Raw genomic sequence first — 20726 nt, 5'->3', positions numbered from 1 at the left:
GCATATGTGTTCTGGGCACATTAGCAGTTATAGGGTCCAAAAATAACTGGTTAGACTGAGTGTGTGGTAAATGGTGCATTTTTGATTGCACTTAAGATATTTTCAACTTACTCCGGGTTGAACAGGACATAACCCCATTATAAGTCAAGGAAGGTCCTTATATTCATAGACACAAAAAAAGGCATCTGTGTTGCCTTTTGTGACAACATGGATGAAGCTTGAGGGCACTGTGGTAAGTGAAAAAGTCAGAGAGAGAAAAACAAATATTAAATGCTCTCATTTATATGTGGAAAAAAAAAACCTGAATCATCCAGGGAACTGTGTGCAATATTCTGTAATAACTTCTATGGCAAAAGAATCTGAAAAAGAATGGATACATGTATATGTACAACTGAGTCAATTTGCTGCACATCTGAAACTAACACAACATTGTAAATCAACTATGCGTGCTAAGTCACTTCAGTTTTGATACCTCACCCCACTGTGCTCTCTCCCAGGGCAGTGAAAAGTGTGTGAAAGTGTTGGTTGCTCTGCCATGTCCAACTCTTTGTGACCCCATGGACTGTAGCCTGCCAGGCTCCTCTGCCCAACGGATTCTCCAGGCAAGAACACTGGAGCGGGTTGTTCCCTTCTCCAGGGGATCTTCCCAACCTAAGGATCGAACCCATGTCTCCTGTGGCTCCTGCAGATTTTTTACCACTGAGCCACCAGGGAAGCCCCGTATGCAAATATAAAATCAAAATTACATTAAAAATTTTTTTCTAAAAAGCTGAATCGTAGAAATAAAGAGCAGAATGATGGCTGTCAAGGGTACGAGAGAGAAATGAGGATGTGAGAGGAGTGAGAGATGTTGCTCAGGGGGCGGATGCTTTCAGTTATGAGATGAATGAGCTCGGGGCACCTAATGTACTGCCTAATGGCCATAGTTCACACAGTATCATACACTTCAAAGTTGCTCAGAGGCGTTCTTAAATGTTCTCACCACCAAAAAGAAACAGTAATTGTGTGAGGAGATGGAGGAATTAATGACCCTTATTGCTGTAATCATTTTGCAATATATATGTGTGTGTATTAAACCTATACAGTGTTACATGTCAACCGTATCTTAATAAAGCTGGAAAAAGAAGAATTCTACATTATCCCACATGTGCATATGATAGCAAATGATGAAAGGAGATACTTCTTCCATGACTCTTTTAAGTGTCTAAACTTAGTCATTATCTAGATGTTGGAAGATCAGAGGGAAGTTGGAGAAATAATAAATCTTAACACGAGTCGCCATGAGAGCAAGCAGAAGCTCATGGAATTCCAGCCTGCATTCATGAGTGTGTTCCAAATGTGATGGCTGATGTCTGCTCTGCTCACATTATGGAGGGGCTGTACTTGCTCCAAGAGCCCAAAAAGTCAGAGGTTTTTTTTTTTTTTTGGTGGTGCCATGCAGCCTGTGGGATCTTAGTTCTCCAACCAGGGATCAAAATGGAACCCTTGCAGTGGAAGCTCAGAGTCTTAATCACTGGCCCACCAGGTAAGTCCCGAGTATCTCAAAGGAGAGAAGCAGAGAACAAGCTGACAGTCTCTCTGTTTAGCATAAGGCAGAACCTGAAAATTTTGATTCAGGGAACTGGAGAAGAAGAAGTTTTTGTTCTGTATCATTCTGAGTCAGGGTTCTGCCCTCTGCTCTCTGAGATATCTCTCAGGATATTCATCTTCCTGTCTGTTTCAAGTCATTTGTGAAATTTGAGGCTAATAACCCTGAACACTCATCATTCAGGATGACCATGCCTTCAGGTGACTGAAGAGCCAGCTAACCTGGACTCAGTCCATAAAGGCATCACCTGTTCATGCAGGAAAAACCTGCCGGTGAAGGTGAGTTGTTCTTGGGCTACCCTAGCAGTTTCCTCCCATCCAAGTACTGATCAGGCCCGACCCTGCTTAGCTTCCAAGATCAGACAAGATCGGCCACGTTCACGGTGGTATGGCTGTAGACCCCAGGAGCTTCCTGACGGGAGATGTGCAGGTCCTCTGGCCTTCCCTGACTTTCCCACCCCTGCTGAAATGGCAACAGTGGTTCCGGATGTCTCATTCTCACACTTTGTAGTTCAAGTTTCAAGCTGGGAGCATGAGAGCAGGTAGGGGAATGAGCGAAAGAAAATTCCCCAAACTGCCCATCTCCCTTCAAGAAAGAGGCAGTGTCTTCCAAGGACCCCCTGGGCAGATTTTCCCATGTCTCCTTGGACAAAACAATTCTCTCGCTGCAAGAGAGGGCGGGAAAAAAGCATCTGGTTTGCCATCCTCTGGGGCAGGAGAGATGGAGAGACAGAGCTGGCCACCTCAGACCAGAGCCGTGAATATTAAACGGGATAAAACAGGTAAAACCATGTTCACAGGCACACGTTGGGAATATTCAACAAGAAAACAACACTTAGTTGCTATTGTTATTTGCCTTGAAGGGAGAGCATTTTAATGGAGAGACTTTTTTTTTTGCTTCCTTTACATGTTTGAGTGTAGTGATATCTGTGATGAGAACAGAATTGAAATCATAGTAAGTTTCTGTTAGATCTGTTTCAAAATGATGGCTTTGATGGTGAGTGCACCATTAACACAGTTTTCAAGCAGGATTAAAATGATCTCTCTTCTTTAGGTGGGAACATGTAGTCTGGGATTACTTAAGCTTCTACATTTCTACACTGTAACCGCTAGAGGCTCAAGACACAAGGTCTTTCTCTTAGCTTAAAATGGACTTAATTTATGCTTCCTTAGTGGCTCAAATGGTAAAGAGTCTGCAGGAGACGCGGGTTTGATCCCTGGGTTGGGAAGATCCCCTGGAGAAGGAAATGGCAACCCACTCTGGTATTCCTGCCTGGAGAATTCCGTGGACAGAGGAGCCTGGCGGGCTATAGTCCATGGGGTCGCATAGAGTCAGACATGACTCAGAGACTAACACACACTTTATGTATGGGGTTAAATTGCAGTGTTTTGGCTGGGTCCAGAATTTCTAATATGAGGACATAAGCAATGATTAAAAGTCCACAATTGTGGTGAGATAGGCAGTTCTTTCACGATTATCAGAAGAGAGCCTTTGCCTAGACACTGAGGACTACAAAATAACATTAAATTTTTTTTCGTGTTGAGAGGTACAGAACTCCTTTTAGTTCTAGACCTTGAAATTCCAGACACTGTTATCTCTTCAAATTAAAAATGAGCACTGGATCAGTAGCTTTCCCACACTTTTTTAATCGGTTCATCTACATTTTTTTAAGGTAAGAAATGGATTTATTTAGAGAGAAACACATTCCACAGACAAGAGTGTGGGCCATCTCAGAAGCTGAGAATGGCCTGGAAGTACGGTGTGGTTAGTTTTTATGGGCTGAGTAATTTCATAGGCTGATGAATGGGAAGATTATTCCAACTGTTTGGGGGAAGAGGCAGAAATTTCCAGGGATTGGGCCACCACCCACTTTTTGGTCTTTGGTGGCCAGGCTTGGAACTGTCATGGTGCCTGTGGGTGTGTCATTTAGCCTGCTGATGGATTACAATGATCATCCATTCTGAAAATGATGATTTATTTCCCATTTTATGAGTTTCTCTGTCCCATGAGCATTCTCCATCCCTTTGTTAGGATTTTGTGAGTGCGCTATGAACGTGTTAGGATGGTGTAAATGATATTTGCAGTGTATGATTTGTTTCCCCGCCTCAAGTCTGCCAGGAGAAGGCAGGTTTATATCTCGAGAGACTCTCTTACCAAGCCCAAGCTTTAAATCTATTAAACTTGTACAGATGCCAACATACCATCTTGATATAACCCTGGGCCCTGAAGTACATGGACAAGCAGAATGACAGCCACGTTGGAAAACTATCTCTGACAAGAGTAGCTGGTTGAAAAACACCAGCAGTGACTGAACCAGGGGAAAGGGAGACTCTCTCAAATGGAAAGAGGTGCTGAAAGTTACATAAACTCTGCCTGCGCTATTTCATGCTTCTCTAAGCTATCCGAGGAGCTCACAGCAGACACGCAGAGCTACTTACCGAGAAGCTTAGGTACTTGCTTCATCCCTCATCAACATCTTCCGTCTCTTTCCAGCTGGCTTCCATGCTGCCACTCACCAAAGCTGTTCTGCTCGAGGCACCAAGGACCCACACTTGGTGACACTTTACGGCTATCTTTCTGTCTTCACCTTCCTTGTCTTCTGAGCATCATTCAACGGGGGTGACGATGCCTTCTTCCTGTGTGGCTCTGCTGACGTCAGTCTCCCTGTGCTGTTTCTTCCAGTCCAGCTGTTCCTCCTCAAGATGTTTTCCTTGGCTGTTGTTGTTCAGTTGCTAAGTCATGCGTGACTCTTTGCAACCCCATGGACTATAGCACTCTAACCTGTCCTTCACTGTCTCCTAGAGGTTGCTCAAATCCGTATCCATTGAGTCAGTGATGCTATCTAATCATCTCATCCTCTGCTGCTGCTTTCTCCTTTGGCCTTCAATCTTACCCAGCATCAGGATTTTTTCCAATGAATTGGTTCTTCGCTTCAGGTGACCAAAGTATTAGAGCTTCAGCTTCAGCATCAGTCCTTCCAATGAATATTCTGGGCTGATCTCCTTTAGGATGGACTTGTGGGATCTCCTTGCAGTCCAAGGGACTCCCAAGAGTCTTCTCCAGCACTACAGTTCAAAAGCATCAATTCTTCAGTGCTCAGCCATCTTTATGGTCCAACTCTCACATCCATACATGATTACTGGAAAAAGCACAGCTTTGACTCTACGGACCTTTGCTGGCAAAGTGATGTCTCTGCTTTTTAATACACTGTCTGTATGTTAAGTCGCTTCAGTCATGTCCAATTCTTTGCAACCCTATGCACAGTAACCCACCAGGCTCCTCTGCCCATGGGATTCTCCATGCAAGAATACTGGAGTAGGTTGCCATGCCCTCCTCCAGGGGAGCTTCCCAACCCAGGGATCGAACCAGCATCTGTTATGTCTCCTGCATTGGCAGGCAGGTTCTTTACCACTAGTGCCACCTGGGAAGCAATACACTATCTAGGTTTGTCATAACTTTCCTTCCAAGAAGAAAACATCTTTTAACTTTATGGCTGCAGTCCCTATCCACAGCGATTTTGGAGCCCAAGAAAATGGGCTCTTTCCTTGACTCTTCTTGCTTTACTCCAGTTCCTATTATTGCAGGTCACTGATCTTCAGTTGTGTTCCTCCTCCTCTTTCCTGTGCACACTCTTACTAAGTCTTGACATTTCATCTTTAGCCAAGGCTGACCCGTCTCCCGGGAGGAACTTCTCCTCTGAATCCCATCTCCGTGAGCGACCAGTGGCTTTCACACCAGACATGTGCAGAGGGAGTCAGGCTTTCCCTTCCCCCACTACCACCATGTGACTTAATTCATGTCCCACCACCCCCAGCCCCCGCCTTTCGTGGAAAACGGTACCATCACCCACTTAATTAATGACTCCTTAAACCTGGGAGTCATCCTTGAATACTCCTTCTCTAGTGCCTTCATGACCAGCCAAGCAGCAATTCCTGTCAGTTCATCCTCCAAACTTGTATCACGTTCATCCACTCCCTTTCTCCACCCCCACCACCGCACCTGGTCTAACTACCAGCATCCCTCACCTTGTGTGATGCAGCAGCCTCCTAGCAATGCTCTCAGCTTCTTTCCTTGGCTTCCCAATAATTTATTCTCGGCCAGTGGTCAAAACTAGGATCATATACAACACCCCCTACTCAAAACTCTGGAAAGGTTCTTACCACTCATTAAATAAAACCCAGACTCCTTACTGGGGTCTAGAGGTGCTTTACATTCCAAACCCTGGCAATGTTTTCAACATCACAGCCATTCTTGCTCTTTCTGACTGAGCCTCTGTCCAGCTGATCTAGTGCATCAGCCTCTTCTTTGCTGCAGGCCCTTTGCCCTTGCTGTTTCTTCTCTTGGAGTCGACTTTGGTGCTTTGCCAAGCTTACTCCTCCAGCTTCAAGTCTCAGTTTAAATGCCACCTGATCAGGAATGCTGTTGTCACTACTTTACCTGTGGATTTATTACTTTGTTTGTTTACTTCTTATTTAGACTGGTAGGAAGACAGTCTTTTCCTCTGGAATTTCAGGCACATTTAGAGGAAAACCTGGAAAGGATACGAGAAGCAGACGCAACACTAGTACTGGGAAGACAAAATCAATTATGATGAGAAGGACCCCATTTGAACACCTCTTGTGGATCTTTTAACTTTCTACCAAGAATGATAAGCTCTAAACCCACTGGGGTCTTGCAGTCACTGAAATGATTGTGGTGGACTGTGAGTAGAGTAGTCAGGTGTGGTATAGCTTTCAGTAGATGTCTATGCAAAAGGACTCAAGATGCAACCCTAAAATGCTGCCCAGAGACTTCCCTGGTGGTCCAGTGGTTAAGACATTGCCTTCCAATGTAGGGGATGCAAGTTTGATCCCTAAAAACAAGAGAGTTCCAGAAAAACATCTATTTCTGCTTTATTGACTATGCCAAAGCCTTTGACTGTGTGGATCACAGTAAACTGTGGAAAATTCTGAAAGAGATGGGAATACCAGACCACCTGACCTGGCTCTTGAGAAATCTGTATGCAGGTCAGGAAGCAACAGTTAGAACTAGACATGGAACAACAGACTGGTTCCAAATAGGAAAAGGAGTATGTCAAGGCTGTATATTGTCACCCTGCTTATTTAACTTATATGCAGAGTACATCCTGAGAAATGCTGGGCTGGATGAAGTACAAGCTAGAATCAAGATTGCCGGGAGAAATATCAATAACCTCAGATACACAGATGACACCACTCTTATGGCAGAAAGTGAAGAGGAACTAAAGAGCCTCTTGATGAAAGTGAAAGAGGAGAGTGAAAAAGTTGGCTTAAAGCTCAACATCCAGAAAACTGAGATCATGGCATCTGGTCCCATCACTTCATGGCAAATAGATAGGGAAACAGTGTCAGACTTTATTTTTGGGGGCACCAAAATCACTGCAGATGATGATTGCAGCCATGAAATTAAAAGATGCTTACTCCTTGGAAGGAAAGTTATGACCAACCTAGATAGCATATTTAAAAGCAGAGACATTACTTTGCCAACAAAGGTCCATCTAGTCAAGGCTATGGTTTTTCCAGTAGTCATGTATGGTTGCAAGAGTTGGACTGTGAAGAAAGCTGAGCACCGAAGAATTGATGCTTTTGAACTGTGGTATTGGAGAAGACTCTTGAGAGTCCCTTGGACTGCAAGAAGATCCAAGCAGTCCATCCTAAAGGAGATCAGTCCTGGGTGTTCATTGGAAGGACTGATGTTGAAGCTGAAACTCCAATACTTTGGCCACCTCATGCGAAGAGTTGACTCATTGGAAAAGACCCTAATGCTGGGAAGGATTGGGCGCAGGAGGAGAAGGGGACGATAAAGGATGAGATGGCTGGATGGCATCACCAACTCAATGGACATGGGTTTGGGTGGACTCAGGGAGTTGGTGATGGACAGGGAGGCCTGGCGTGCTGTGGTTCATGGGGTCACAAAGAGTCAAACATGACTGAGTGACTGAACTGAACTGAGTCTACATGCCTCACCACCAAAAAACCAAAACATAAAACAGGAGCAGTAATGTAGTGTATTCAATAAAGACTTTAAAAATGGTCCATCTAAAAACAAAACTTAAAATAAAATGCTGCCCTTCAGAAGCTAAGCCTGGCTAATGGCTGAATTTGGCCAGTGAGTCACCAGTTCAAGATCCATACCTAGATATCTCTCATTTGTTGAATACATGAGAGCATTCCCAGTTCTATACACATCAGTTTTATATGCTTCAGTATGTACATTACTAAAAAAAATATCGAGTCATAAAGAAAAGTCTGGAAGCATATATTCTTTACCTGCCCTTTAGACATTTTTCTCTTCTTCTATCAGTGTTTTTGAAGTATTACAAATTATCATTTTATATAACCATATTTACCTAACTTAGTTTCTAGCCTGAATGCTTGGAGGTGACTTTGAAGGGGACTTTGGAAAGCTCTGAACCATCAGAGAGATCATTTTTGTGTGTTAGATCACCACATCTGTGTATTGGGAAAATCACCCCAGAGCAGTGTGGAATAAGAATTAGAAGTAGAGGAAGTTGGGACAGTGGTTAGCAATGACTGTAGTCATTTAAATGAGAACTGATGACAGCAAAGACAGTGACTTTGGAGAGATGGTAAAGAAATAAACTAGAAAATCCAAGTTAAGAAAAGCTACATCAGACGTGAATTCAAGTTTTAAGTTTCCTAACAGTCATGGCAAAAACAGGATATGAAAGATGTTATTCTACAAGAATCATCTTGTAAAATACACAGCCAGGACCAAACTTTCCTTGAACTCCAAGAGGAATACATCAGGAATGCTGTGCTGTGCCCAGTCACTCAGGCTTGTACAACTCTTTGCCGCCCCATGGACTATCGCCCACCAGGCTCCTTTGTCCATGGGCAACAATACTGGAGTGGGTTGCCATGCCCTCCTTCAGGAGATCTTCCTGACCTAGGGATCAAACCTAGGTCTCCCTCATTGCAGGTGGATTCTTTACCAACTGAGCCACCAGTGAAGCCCAGGAATACTGGAGTGGGCAGCCATTCCCGTCGCCAGGGTTTCTTCCCAACCCAGGAATCAAACTGGGGTCTCCTGCATTGCAGGTGGATTCTTTATCAGCTGAGATACCAGGGAAGCCCACATAAGGACTCTCACCCTGCAAAGAACACTGTGCATGCATATGGTTGTGTCTTATCTCAGCCTTTGATGAAAGACAAGGGTAAAATATTAATTCATATTGTTAGTAATAGTCATGATTATTTTGAAACTGTTTATTGTTAGAATCAGGCAAAGAAATAATTTTATTAATTGAATATCATTAGATACCAAAATTCACAGTATATAAGAAAGGAGATATAACTATAAAAGCAAATAAGTTAAATAAAAAATTGTAAATTTATTTTAATATTAGTTCATACTCATGAAATATTTTTTTTGAAAAAAAAAATCCTAGTTCTGTCCTTTGAAAGGCCTGTGGCAATAAGCACCTTTATGCTTAGACTGTGGTTTCTAAATACCATTTCCCACTAAAAGGAAACAGTGTTGTTGGAGTAAATGGCTGAATCCAGACTCGGGTAAATACCAAAAGAGCCTCTTCTGCCAAAAATCAAGGAAGCTATCAAAAAAACTAAAGGAAAGTGAAAAAGAAGATATTTTGAGGCATCTCACTTTGAGAAAGGTGGAATAATTCTTCCATTCAAAATATATGATTTCTATGTATTGAAACACATCAAAACTTTTTTTAATCCATGAGTTCCTAATAACAGGCATTTTTAAAATCATAAAACATTTGTTCTATTTTTATTGTATATACTTTTGCTTCGAGGTAACTAGTGGAGAACTTTATAATAGTTGGATCAGGTTGAAAACCCGTTAACCCATTTATTTTTCTTAGTATCACCAAAAGAACAGACAAGACATAAAGCCTACTAATGTGATATGACAGAATTCAGGACCACTGATGAAATACTCTTGCAAAAATAGTAAAACCAATTCTGATCAAGCCTCTGGGTCTAATTATCAGTTTATTGGAAAACCAGACACTAAAGTAAATGATACACATGACTAGTCAGTAAATCTATAAAGTGGGAAACTATACATGACAAATGACCTTGTTTGTTCAATAGATAAATAGGAAACAAAAAAGTGGAAAACCTATGAATTAAATGAGACAATGCATCTTCATTTGAATAAGAAAGAAAATATATCAGATAAATATTATAAGACAACTGGAGGAATTTAAACCATGACCACATATTTAATGATATTGAAGAATAATTGTTATTTTTATTTTAGGCATTGTAATGGGTTTGTGCCTGCATTAAAATAAAAATTTCTCTTTAAAAGATACATTTTGAAGTCTCTATAGGTGAAATAAAAGGATGCTGAAGATTTGCTTTAAAATAATCCCGATTGGGGATGAAGGGTAAAGTAGGTGGGATTATAAATGAAGGAAGTTACACAATGTGATGGTAATTGTAGAAAGTGAGTGATGCATTCAAGGGGTTTATTATCCTAGTCTCTCTACTTTGGTATATGGTTGAAATTTTCCATAATAAAAAGGTACCGCCTGATTCCTAGTGTAGTTTTTGGGTTCTTTGTTCTTTTAAAACTGTTACTGTTTTACGGTGGATGTCTGTAATCAAATTATGGGCTAAGGCTTCTTACAATTGAATCAAAACAAGATATGGGAGTGGGTGGTAGGTAGGGAGCCACCGGTACATTAAACCTAAAAAACTCCTGGTTTTTAGGTAATAATCTATTACTGTATAATTGCATGTGTCCTCACTTTCGGTTGACTTCCAATGAAGTGGCATTTCTTCATTTTGCTGCCGCTGGGTAACAGTGTGGGATGAGTGTCAAGCATAATTAAAACATAGCCGAGCACAAGGAAAGACAGTGTCAGCAGCTGGTGAATACAGGGCTGTTTTTCATCTAGTCAAAAACGGGGCCACAGGCAGCTGAACAGATGCCGCATTTAACTCGGAGGAGTCTGCAGAGCAGGGAAGCAGTTTCACAATGCAGTGTAACCCTGTTCGTCTCCTCTCCCAGCCCTTCCTTACCTGGACCATTCATAGAGTCTCTTATTCACGGAGTCTCTTACCTGTTTTGTTGCCTCGAGGCTATTCCTCTCTGATCCTTCTTAGTTTCCTAAAACTTGTGTGACTTCACACAAACCTCCAACAGAGCATTCCTGTTATTATTGCTGTTTCTCTAGTAACAGACGATTTTCCTTCAGGCTTTTATCGTGACCTTGTGACCTTACACCTTCTTATGTGGAGCGTCCCTAGACATTGACACAAGTTCGTTGTGTAGCTCAAAGCGCATTACCTAGAGAGGTCTTTCCTCTTCTAAACACAACCAAACTCCTCATTTAAAATTGCTACCTGTTACAGCCACCTTCCACCCTTTGCTGCTCTCCACCCTCCATCCATCCATTCCCCACCTCACCCTCTTAGTTAATCTGACAGGTCATTAAAATTTTTAAAAATGTTCTTAAAAACCTCCCAATCTTTCGACTGTCATTCCCTACCTCAAGATCTGCCACTGGCCTTTCAAAGTTATGTACATTTGTGTTCGACGGTCGTCTCCAGACTCCAAAGCCATCTGTCACTTTCCTCCCACTGCCATCACTTTCCGGCATCTTTTCACTCTCACAGTCCCTTCTTGCTAGTTAGGCTCTGGTTTTTACCCTGTAACCACCAGGTCCCTACAGTCTTCACCCTTTGTAGTAATTACCTGTTAAATGTGTATCTCCCCAATTAAACCATCATTTCTGACATGGCACCACGTTTGTCTTTGTTGCATTATAATCCCTAGGTCTGGAGCAAAGAGACAAAAACAATTATTTTCACTGGATGAATAAATGCAGCAAAAATGTCTTCACTTTATTGCCTATTAATTATCCAATGTTAATTTTGTTTTCTCCTTACGTTAGTGCATCCTGCACTCCATGTCAGGAATAATTTTTTTTTCCTTTCCTTCTTAGAAAACATTTCCTAAATCCAAAGTTCCCTTACACCAATTTTTTTTCTGCATATGCCTAAACTCTAACAGTCATAAAATATCCCAACAGAGTATCTACTTGTCCTTACATATCCATATCAAGGCTCCAAAACAGGAAAATTGAACAATCGATAAATGTTTGGGAAAAAGTTCAATCTAATCATAGAAAATGAGGAATGTATAAGATCAGTCTTGGTACACTGCAGCCCATGAACCAAATCCAGCCTACAGACTATCTGTGAAAATGATGTCTTATTGGAACCCAGCCACACTTATTCATGTAAGACTGCTTATGGCCAGGACAGAGTTGAGTAGTTTTGACAGAGACTCTGTGGCCCACACAGCCTAAACTATTTACTATCTGCCCTTTACAGAAAAAAATTTTGAGGACACCTGGTATAAATGATTTTTTTAAGGGAATAATGTAGGGATGATTTGAGTTCTGGTCAATTGAGAGGAAAGACAATGACTTCCCCAGAAGACAAAGGAACTGTGCTTACAGGGCATTTTCTTTGTCCTTCTAGAGGGTCTCCCAGGTGCCATATGTTCTGCTCGGACTTGCATGTGTAATAGTGAACCTTAGTATTTCTTAAGGGAATACTTGCTGCTGTAAGGAATAAACTCCAAACCTCAATGGGTTAAGCCAACAAACATGTATTTCTGGTTTCTATAAAGTCCATGATGCAGGAAAAGGGAGGGGGCTCTCTGCTCCACAGAGTGATTCAGAGACTAGGATGATGGAGGATCTGCTATCTTCTGGCCATGGTTTCCAAAAGGTCCTAAGTTAGCAGATGAGGGATCAGAGAGCATGGAGGATGAGCCAAGCCCGGAAGGGATACACCTGTCTTCCATGTACCTTCCATTGGTCAGAAGTCAGTCGTGTGGCCCTGCTTGATGCAGAATGCACTGAGCAATGATGTCAATGGCTAGAAATCCCTTCCTTGCAACAATTCTATGCTGTTAAAGAGATGCATGAACTTTTGCCAGCTGACCATGCTGTCTCTCTTTCCTATAAAGATGAGACACCATTAACAATGACATGTATAAATATTTGAGTGGGAGCCCAGCTCTGAAAAAGCAACCTTGCTATGAGGGCAATAGAAGCTCACATCTTCTGCCAGAAAAGGGAAAGTTTAGTAAGCTGTATCAGACCCTCTGGATGCAAGTTAGGGTGGTTTCACACCAAAAGTAGAAAAAGACAGATACACACAAAACAAAAATTAATGTAGAGGTTTTGTATTTTTCAGTGTAACTTTATTTTATCACTTTCATTAGGTTATTCCACTGTTTTCTCAAAATTTTTTCTTCTTGAATTTGCTACTATGATCTCAGAGGATGCATCAATCAATCAATCAGTCAGTCTTTGTTGGAAATTTACTTGATGAGTATCAGTCATAGTACTTAATTATATGTTAACAGCAACCATAAAAATGCATTAATAACATTTGCAATCCTGAACTGATTATCATGAGATTGTGTGGCTCGTGTCGTATTATAATGTTTTTGCCAGAGAAAAAATTCAGAAGTTTTTGACTATCACAGAACTCTAGGTTTTAATTAAGTAATCAGATTCCACAAAGTGTGTATTAATGTATGATCACATGCCTGGGGGGCATTAAAAAGCTGAAATCTGTTATCTGAAAGTCAATTACAATTTGTAGTGTCACAGTATCACTGTAAAATGTCCTAAATTGTAACTTCCCTCCAGAGTTGGGAAGAGAAAGTTTCAAACCTTTTTCTGTGGATCACTCAGTCTGAAAGGCATTTACTTCTAGGTCTGTGGATAACTCTACTGTGCAAGAGTTTTTACTGAACTAACATACAAGTAAAATGGAGCAGGACCCTATCATCCTTGCCTGCAATGTTCTCAGCTTGCCCTTGTCTGTGGGAAAACTTTAGCCAAACAATACGTTTAATTAGCGAAACAAAGGAAAACCGTCAAACTAGACCAAACAGTAATAGTTTGGTCATTAAACAAAGTCAAGGATCTTTAGTTTGTTCTCAAGGGCTGTCAATAATACTCTGAGCTATATGCTGGGAACTGTCTTCTAGATACAGAAACTCCCATCAGGCGGAAGAAGTTAACTACATGATGACCAGACTATAGTCATGACATAAGCCACCACAATTCTAAGAACTGGCCTCAAAAAAATGGAACAAACGGACCCTGGAACTGATGATTAACTATTCCTGAAAGAATCAAGATAACGCTGATCAGACCACTGCACGACCAATTTCAACATGACCATCAGAGCCGACTGTGCTGTTTCTGCAGGAATCCCTTCCTTGCCTCCATCTAAAAATTCTCTTGCCCACTGACTGTCCGTGGGGAGGGGAGTCAGACTTTGGACAGGAGTCCATCCCACCCATTCCACTCCCGCCCTCCGGTTGCCAGTCTCCAAAATAAAGCAAACTTGCCTTTCCACCAACCTCGCCCCTTTCCTGACTTTTGAACTGTGAGCAGCTGAACTCACTTTTGCTAACAGGTTTTGGCGCCAACGTGAGGCTGCGCTCTCGCGATATCTGGCTTACGGAGTTTTCTGAGTGGAGCTGCCGCCATGGCGTCGCGTCCGGATGCTTGCAGTCCGCCGCTCCTTGTGGCTTGCTGGCCCTGGAGGGGTTTGGGAGGCTGTTCCTAGCAGCTTCTAAAACCATTCGTTTGGGGATCCTCCCCGTTTCTCTCCTGCTTGGCACTGGTGGCCAATGTACGCTTTTCCTCGGTGAAACGGAAAGATGCCTTTGGACAAGCTGATGAGCTCGAAGACCCAGTAAGTCCACCCTTGTACACCCAGCTACCTTCTCTTTTGACCTCGAAGTGCTATTTGGGCATTTTTGCCAGTTGGTTCTGACGTGTGTCTGAGTTGAGGCTCATTTGTGTTGGGAAGTGTTTGTTTGGGTCCCTGTATTATTCACCTTCTGGAGAGTTTGTGAGAGCTCTGTTCTCTAGTATGTGAGTGTGCATTTGTGTGACTGGTATTCTTGTTGCCTTTTGTAAAATAGGAGATTCAGGTTCAATTCATTAGAAAAATCTCAGCCTCCCAAATGATTAAAAGAGGGAAATTCCATTGCTCATTTCTCCCAGGGAAAATGATATCTCCAAAATTCACATCAGAACTCAATAACCGATCACCAGTACATGTCCCCAAGTATGGATTATTTCATATTTTTATTAATAATAGCTTTCTTAAGATACTGTTGAATGTAATTCACATACCTTAACATTCAGTATTTTAGCATATATAATTTAGTGCTTTTTAATATATTCATCTGGGGCTTCCCAGGTGGCGCTAGTGGTAAAGAACCTGCCTGCCAATGCGGGTTAGACGTAAGACACACCAGTTCGATCCCTGGGTTGGGAAGATCCCATGGAGAAGGGAATGGCAATCCACTCCAGTATTCTTGCCTGGAGAATCCTGGGGACAGAGGAGCCTGGTGGGCTACAGTTCATGGGGTTGCACAGAGTCGGACATGACTGAACCAACTTAGCGCGCACACACACAGTATATTCACAGAGTTATGCAACCATTGATACTGTCTAATTTTAGAACATTATTACTGTCCCCCAATGGAATCATGTTCCCGTTAGCAGTTATTCCCTTCTTCTGCCCCCTGCTCTCAGCTTCTGGTATCAACTAATCTACTTTCGGCCTCTATGGAGTGTCTATTTTCAACGTTTCATATGAATGAGAGCCCAGCCTATGTGGCCTCTGGTGACTGGCCTCTTTAACATAATGTCTTTGGGTTCATCCATGTAGTAGCAGGTATCAGTACTCTCTTTTTGTGGATGAATAGTATTCTATTGTATAGATGTACCGCACTTTATTCATTAAACAAAATGGATGATGGACATTTAGTTTGTTACCACTCCTCAGTTATCAAGAATGATGCTGCTGTGAACATCTGTGTACAAGTTTTGGTATAGACATATGTTTTCAATCTTGGATCATTCAATCTTAGAATTATTAATACATATGGGCCATAGTCGTGTCCCTTTTTAAAATCTTTATCCTAGTTTGAGATGGTGAAGCTACACACCAGTAGTAATTCCCTGTAACTGGCATAATAAATTGCCATACTTTGGTTTAAAACCATACAAATTTATAAAAAGTTCTAGAGTTCAGAAGTTTAAAACGGATCCTGAGGCTGAACTTAAGGTGTTGGCAGGTTCCTTTTCTGACTTCTATAAGTTGTTTGCAGAGCTTCCCTGGTGGCTCAGACGGTAAAGAATCTGCCTGCAACACGGGAGACCTGGGTTTAATCCCTGGGTTGGGAAGATCTCCTGGAGGAGGGCATGGCAACCCACTCCAGTATTCTTGCCTGGAGAATCCCCATGGGCAGAGGAGCCTGACAGGCTACAGTCCGTGGGGTCACAAAGAATCGGACATGACTGAGCACAGCACAGCACAAGGTGTTTGCATTCCTTGTCTCCTCACATTAAATCTCAATGATTCTTCTGCCTCTTTCCTCATTGAAAGGACTCCTGTGGTTATGCTGGGCCCACCTGGAGAATTTAGGATGATCTTCTTATTTTAAGGTCAGCTGATTAGCAACTTTAATTCCTCACCATGTAACACAGCATATTCATAGATATTGGCACAGAAATCATTGGAGGGGGGGTGTTATTCTGCCTGCCACAGTACCTCTTCAGCTGGCTTAGTCTCTGCTCCTAAGACTTGAAACACACACACACAAATGAAAAGCGATAAACTATAGATATGCTATGCTATGCTATGCTAAGTCGCTTCAGTCGTGTCTGACTCTGTGCGACCCCATAGACGGCAGCTCACCAGGCTCCGCCGTCCCTAGGATTCTCCAGGCAAGAACACTGGAGTGGGTTGCCATTTCCTTCTCCAATGCATGAGAGTGAAAAGTGAAAGTGAAGTCGCTCAGTCGTGTCCGACTCTTAGCGACCCCATGGACTATAGCCTACCAGGCTCCTCCGTCCATGGGATTTTCCAGGCAAGAGTACTGGAGTGGGGTGCCATTGCCTTCTCTGAAACTATAGATATAAGATGGTCTAAATAGATGTCTAAAAAAATCTATCTTGTGGGAATGCAAAATATACAGCCACCTTGAAAGACAGTGTAGCAATTTCTTAGAAAGCTGAGCATACGCTTACCATATGCTTCAGAAATCATGCTCCTTGATATTTAATCAAATGAATTGAAGATTTGTGACCACACAGCAACTTGCAGCTTTATCCAAAACTGCTGAAACTCAGAAGCAACTGAGATATCTTTCAGTAGGTGAATACACCAGCTGTGGAACATGCAGAAGATGGAATATGATTCAATGATAAAAAATGAGCCATGAAAAAAATGAAAGATATAGAGGAAATTTAAATGGATATTGCCGAGTAAAAGAAGCCAATCTGAAAAAGCTACATAGTGTATGATACCAACTATAAGACATTCTGGAAAAGGCAAAAATACGGAGATGGTAAAAAGATCAGTGATTCCTGAAAGGTTGAAGGGAAAGACTGAGGGATGAAGAGGTCTCAGGATATTTAGGGCAGTGAGACTTCTGTCTTTAACACTATGACCATAGAAACATGACATCATACATTTGTCAAAACCCTTACCATGTAAAATGGGAAGAGTGAACCTAATGTAAATTGTGGGCTTCAATTAATAATCTACCGATGTTTGCTCATCATTTGTAACAAATGTGCATACTAAAGTGAGATGTTAATAATAGGGGAAACTGTATTGGGGGAGTGAGTGGGTATAAGTGAACTTCGTACCTCCTCTCAATTTTCTATGAGCCTAAACTGCTCTAAAAATAAATTTAATTAATTATTTAAAAATGTAAACTATAGAGATATACTCTTACCACTATAAAAGTCAGATTTCACATTATTTCTCATAACAGTGTAGGTCCTTGTATCTACCCTTCTCAAATGTCTAGATTTCAGAAATCTTTTTCTCACGTGTACAGTTAAAAACCCATCAATGTGGATTACCCCAAACAAGAGGTCTGCTGGCTTCAAAAATAAATTGGAGCCCTTAGCTCATAAAACACAAAACTTCTAAATGTATGGCCTGTTGCAGTCCATGCAGTCGCAAACCGTTGGATACAACTGAGCATGTAAATAATATTTTTTTAAAAAAGCAAAATCAGCTCATTAATGTTTTGGACACTCACAGGGCCCACTCAGTCCCCGTCACCTTGTTATACCTATACCATGATTCAGAAACCCAAGAGTGGGTTTTGGTGCTCAGTAGCCATTTGTATTAGCTGAAATTCAGAGGAATTTCGTCTCAGACAATAGCCGCTGTACATTTAATCTCAAAGTAAGCTATTTTTGCACCTTTTAAGTCATTGTCAGACCCTCTGGGATTTGCTTCTTTACAAAAGGAAAGATTCTCTCCCAGTGAGTCCTAAAATAGACATCTGAGCACTGCCACCATCTCCTGTTTTCCGTGAGGATTTCTAGCAGGTCAAGTTCACTCATCATTAACACTTCTCTTCAAAAGTTATGAAAATGCAAGTCAGTCACCAAGAGAGTGAGTTCATTTAAATCTTAAGCATGCTTCTGGGCTGAGAATGGGGATACAATTTTCAAGGAGACAAAAAAATTACAATTAGTTTAATTCAAAACTGCTCAATTTAGTTGTTCTTTTGTATTAAGCACATCACAGTTAGAAATCTCTGTGACTTTTTGTCAAGCACTATGGTGTGGGACTTCCCTGAAGGTACAGTGGTTAGGACTTTGCTTTTCAATGCAGGGGGGCAGGTTTGATTCCTGGTCAGGGAGCTAAAATTGCACATGCCTTTGGGGCCAAAAAATCAAAACATAAAAAAAAGGAGACAATATTGTAACAAATTCAGTAAGGACTTAAAAATTGTCCATGTCAAAAAATATCTTCTAGAATGGATAAAGAAACTGTGGTACATATATACAATGGAATACTACTCAGCCATAAAAAGGAAAGCATTTGAATCAGTTTGGCCACCTGATGTGAAGAACTGACTCATTTGAAAAAATCCTGATGCTGGGAAAGATTGAAGGCAGGAGAAGAAGGGGATGACAGAGGATGAGATGGTTGGATGGCATCACTGACTCAATGGACATGAGTTTGAGCAAGCTCTGGGTGTTGATGATGGACAGGGAGGCCTGGTGTGCTGCAGTCCATGAGGTCGCAAAGACTCAGACATGACTGAGCGACTGAACTGAACTGAATGAGGTGGACAAACCTAGAGCTTATTATACAGAGTGAAGTAAGTCAGAAAGAGAAAGATAAATATCGTGTACTAATGCATATAATGGAGAAGGCAATGGCAACCCACTCTAGTACTCTTGCATGGAAAATCCCATGGACGGAGGAGCCTGGTAGGCTGCAGTCCATGGGGTCACTAGGAGTTGGACATGACTGAGCGACTTCACTTTCGCTTTTCACTTTGACGCATTAGAGAAGGAAATGGCAACCCACCCCAGTGTTCTTGCCTGGAGACTCCCAGGGACGGGGAAGCCTGGTGGGCTGCCGTCTATGGGGTCACACAGAGTCGGACACAACTGAAGTGACTTAGCAGCAGCAGCAATGCATATAAATGGAATCTAGAAAGATGGTACTGATGAATTTATTTTCAGGACAGCAATGGAGAAAGAGACATAGAGAACAGACTTATGGACCCAGGGGGAGAGGAGGAAAGAGGGTGAAATGTATGGAGAGAGTAACAGGGAAACTTACATTACCATATGTAAAATAGATAGCCAATGGGGATTTTGCTGTATGGCTCAGGGAACTCAAACAGGGGCTCTGTATCAACATAGAGGGGTGGGATGGGGAGGGAGATGGGAGGAAGTTTCAAGAGGGAGGGGACATATGTATCCCTATGGCTGATTCTTGCTGATGTTTCACAGAAAAAAATCTGTAAAGCAATTATCCTTCAATTAAAAAATAAATAAAATTTAAAAATGTCTTTAAAATAAATAGAAACTGTGAAGTGTCTGGGATTTTATTCCGCTTATATGCTAAAGAAACTGTCACAAGTTCATAGATACAGGTGGAAAGCTGAAGACTCCAGAATCAGGGGAAGAGGCTTTGTTACTCAGCACAGCAAGCACAGGGCACGGACATGTACGTGTCAGCCTCCTTGTCCCTGAGCCCCACAGGAAAACACAGTGGAGGAGACTCGTTACAGGAGATACACCTTAATTCAGCTTAGGGAACAGATCAGCACTTTCCTCTGAGGAAGACTAGCTTCAAGGCTGCAAGCACATCTCTTTCTCTGGAGGGAGGCATTGTCTCTGTCTTTCAAGGATTTCAAGAAACTTCTTTGAAAGAATATTCTGGGCAAAGGGCTTGTAAGACATGCAGCAACGTATGACCCAAGGAGAAGCATCTCCTCATCTTTCCTGAAGTTCCTGGTCTGTGTGTGCTCCCCCAATAACATAATCTTACTGACCTGAAAAGTCCACACCCGCTTGTTTATTTTTAATTTTACCTTTATTTTTTATTGTATATTGGAGTATAGTAGATTTACAGTGTTGTGTTAATTTCAGGTGCACATCCACTTTTAATTATGTGTTTTGAGTGTTTCTTCCTATCAGAAGCAGTTCTTTGCCCCGAAAGGTCTAAATTTTCACCTAGTGCTCCTTGTAACTGAAGTCTGGTTCGTGATGGTGTTGGTGGTCAGACATGAATCCAAGCTGATGGATGGATGGCCACTAGAAACCATCTATTAGATTCAGGCAGACACAGGGAGCAACTGTGACTGCTACCTAACCCTAACCCTGCCATCTAACCCTAATAATGCCACCTAACTCAAACCCAGACTCTAACCTACATCCAGTCACTCACCAATCCCGTTGACCCACTTGGATGTGTGTCCAGCCCCCTTCTGCAGCGGTCCATGCCCTCACCCGGCCTTGTTAGGCCTGTTGGATTTTCTGCTCACTGGCTCCCTTCTCTCCCAGTTGCCGCCTCTCTTCCCAGTCTTATCCAGCTCCACTTCACCACTCACACAGCTGCCAGAATAAACTTCTAAAATGCAACTCTCAACGTGACACTTCTGAAAAATCTATAATATCTTACAGACTGCAGGGTAAATTTCAACTTCTTAGCATGAAACATGGATCTTCCTTTAGTCTGGCTTCTGATTAAAACTTTACATACAACACTCATTTTACCCTGCCTTCTGCCTCTAGCACTTT

General features: G+C 42.0%; 1 long non-coding RNA gene across 2 annotated transcripts in view; it reads left to right on the top strand.

The window, feature by feature from the left end:
- Positions 1–14110: 14110 nt before the first annotated feature.
- Positions 14111–20726, top strand: part of LOC145520487 (uncharacterized) — a 199995-nt gene continuing 193379 nt past the window's right edge. Inside the window, exon 1 of one of the 2 annotated variants that reach the window (XR_014064503.1) lies at positions 14111–14337. This is a non-coding gene — a long non-coding RNA (uncharacterized LOC145520487). The remainder of the gene's footprint in view (positions 14338–20726) is intronic. The other variant, XR_014064504.1, reaches the window with a different exon arrangement.

This window comes from Giraffa tippelskirchi, chromosome 9 (genome assembly GCF_054371585.1).
Source record: "Giraffa tippelskirchi isolate mGirTip1 chromosome 9, T2T-mGirTip1v1.2.pri, whole genome shotgun sequence".
In the NCBI taxonomy this organism is placed as follows: domain Eukaryota; kingdom Metazoa; phylum Chordata; class Mammalia; order Artiodactyla; family Giraffidae; genus Giraffa; species Giraffa tippelskirchi.
Note: the sequence above shows the minus strand (reverse complement) of the source record. Positions and strands in the feature narration are given on the sequence as shown.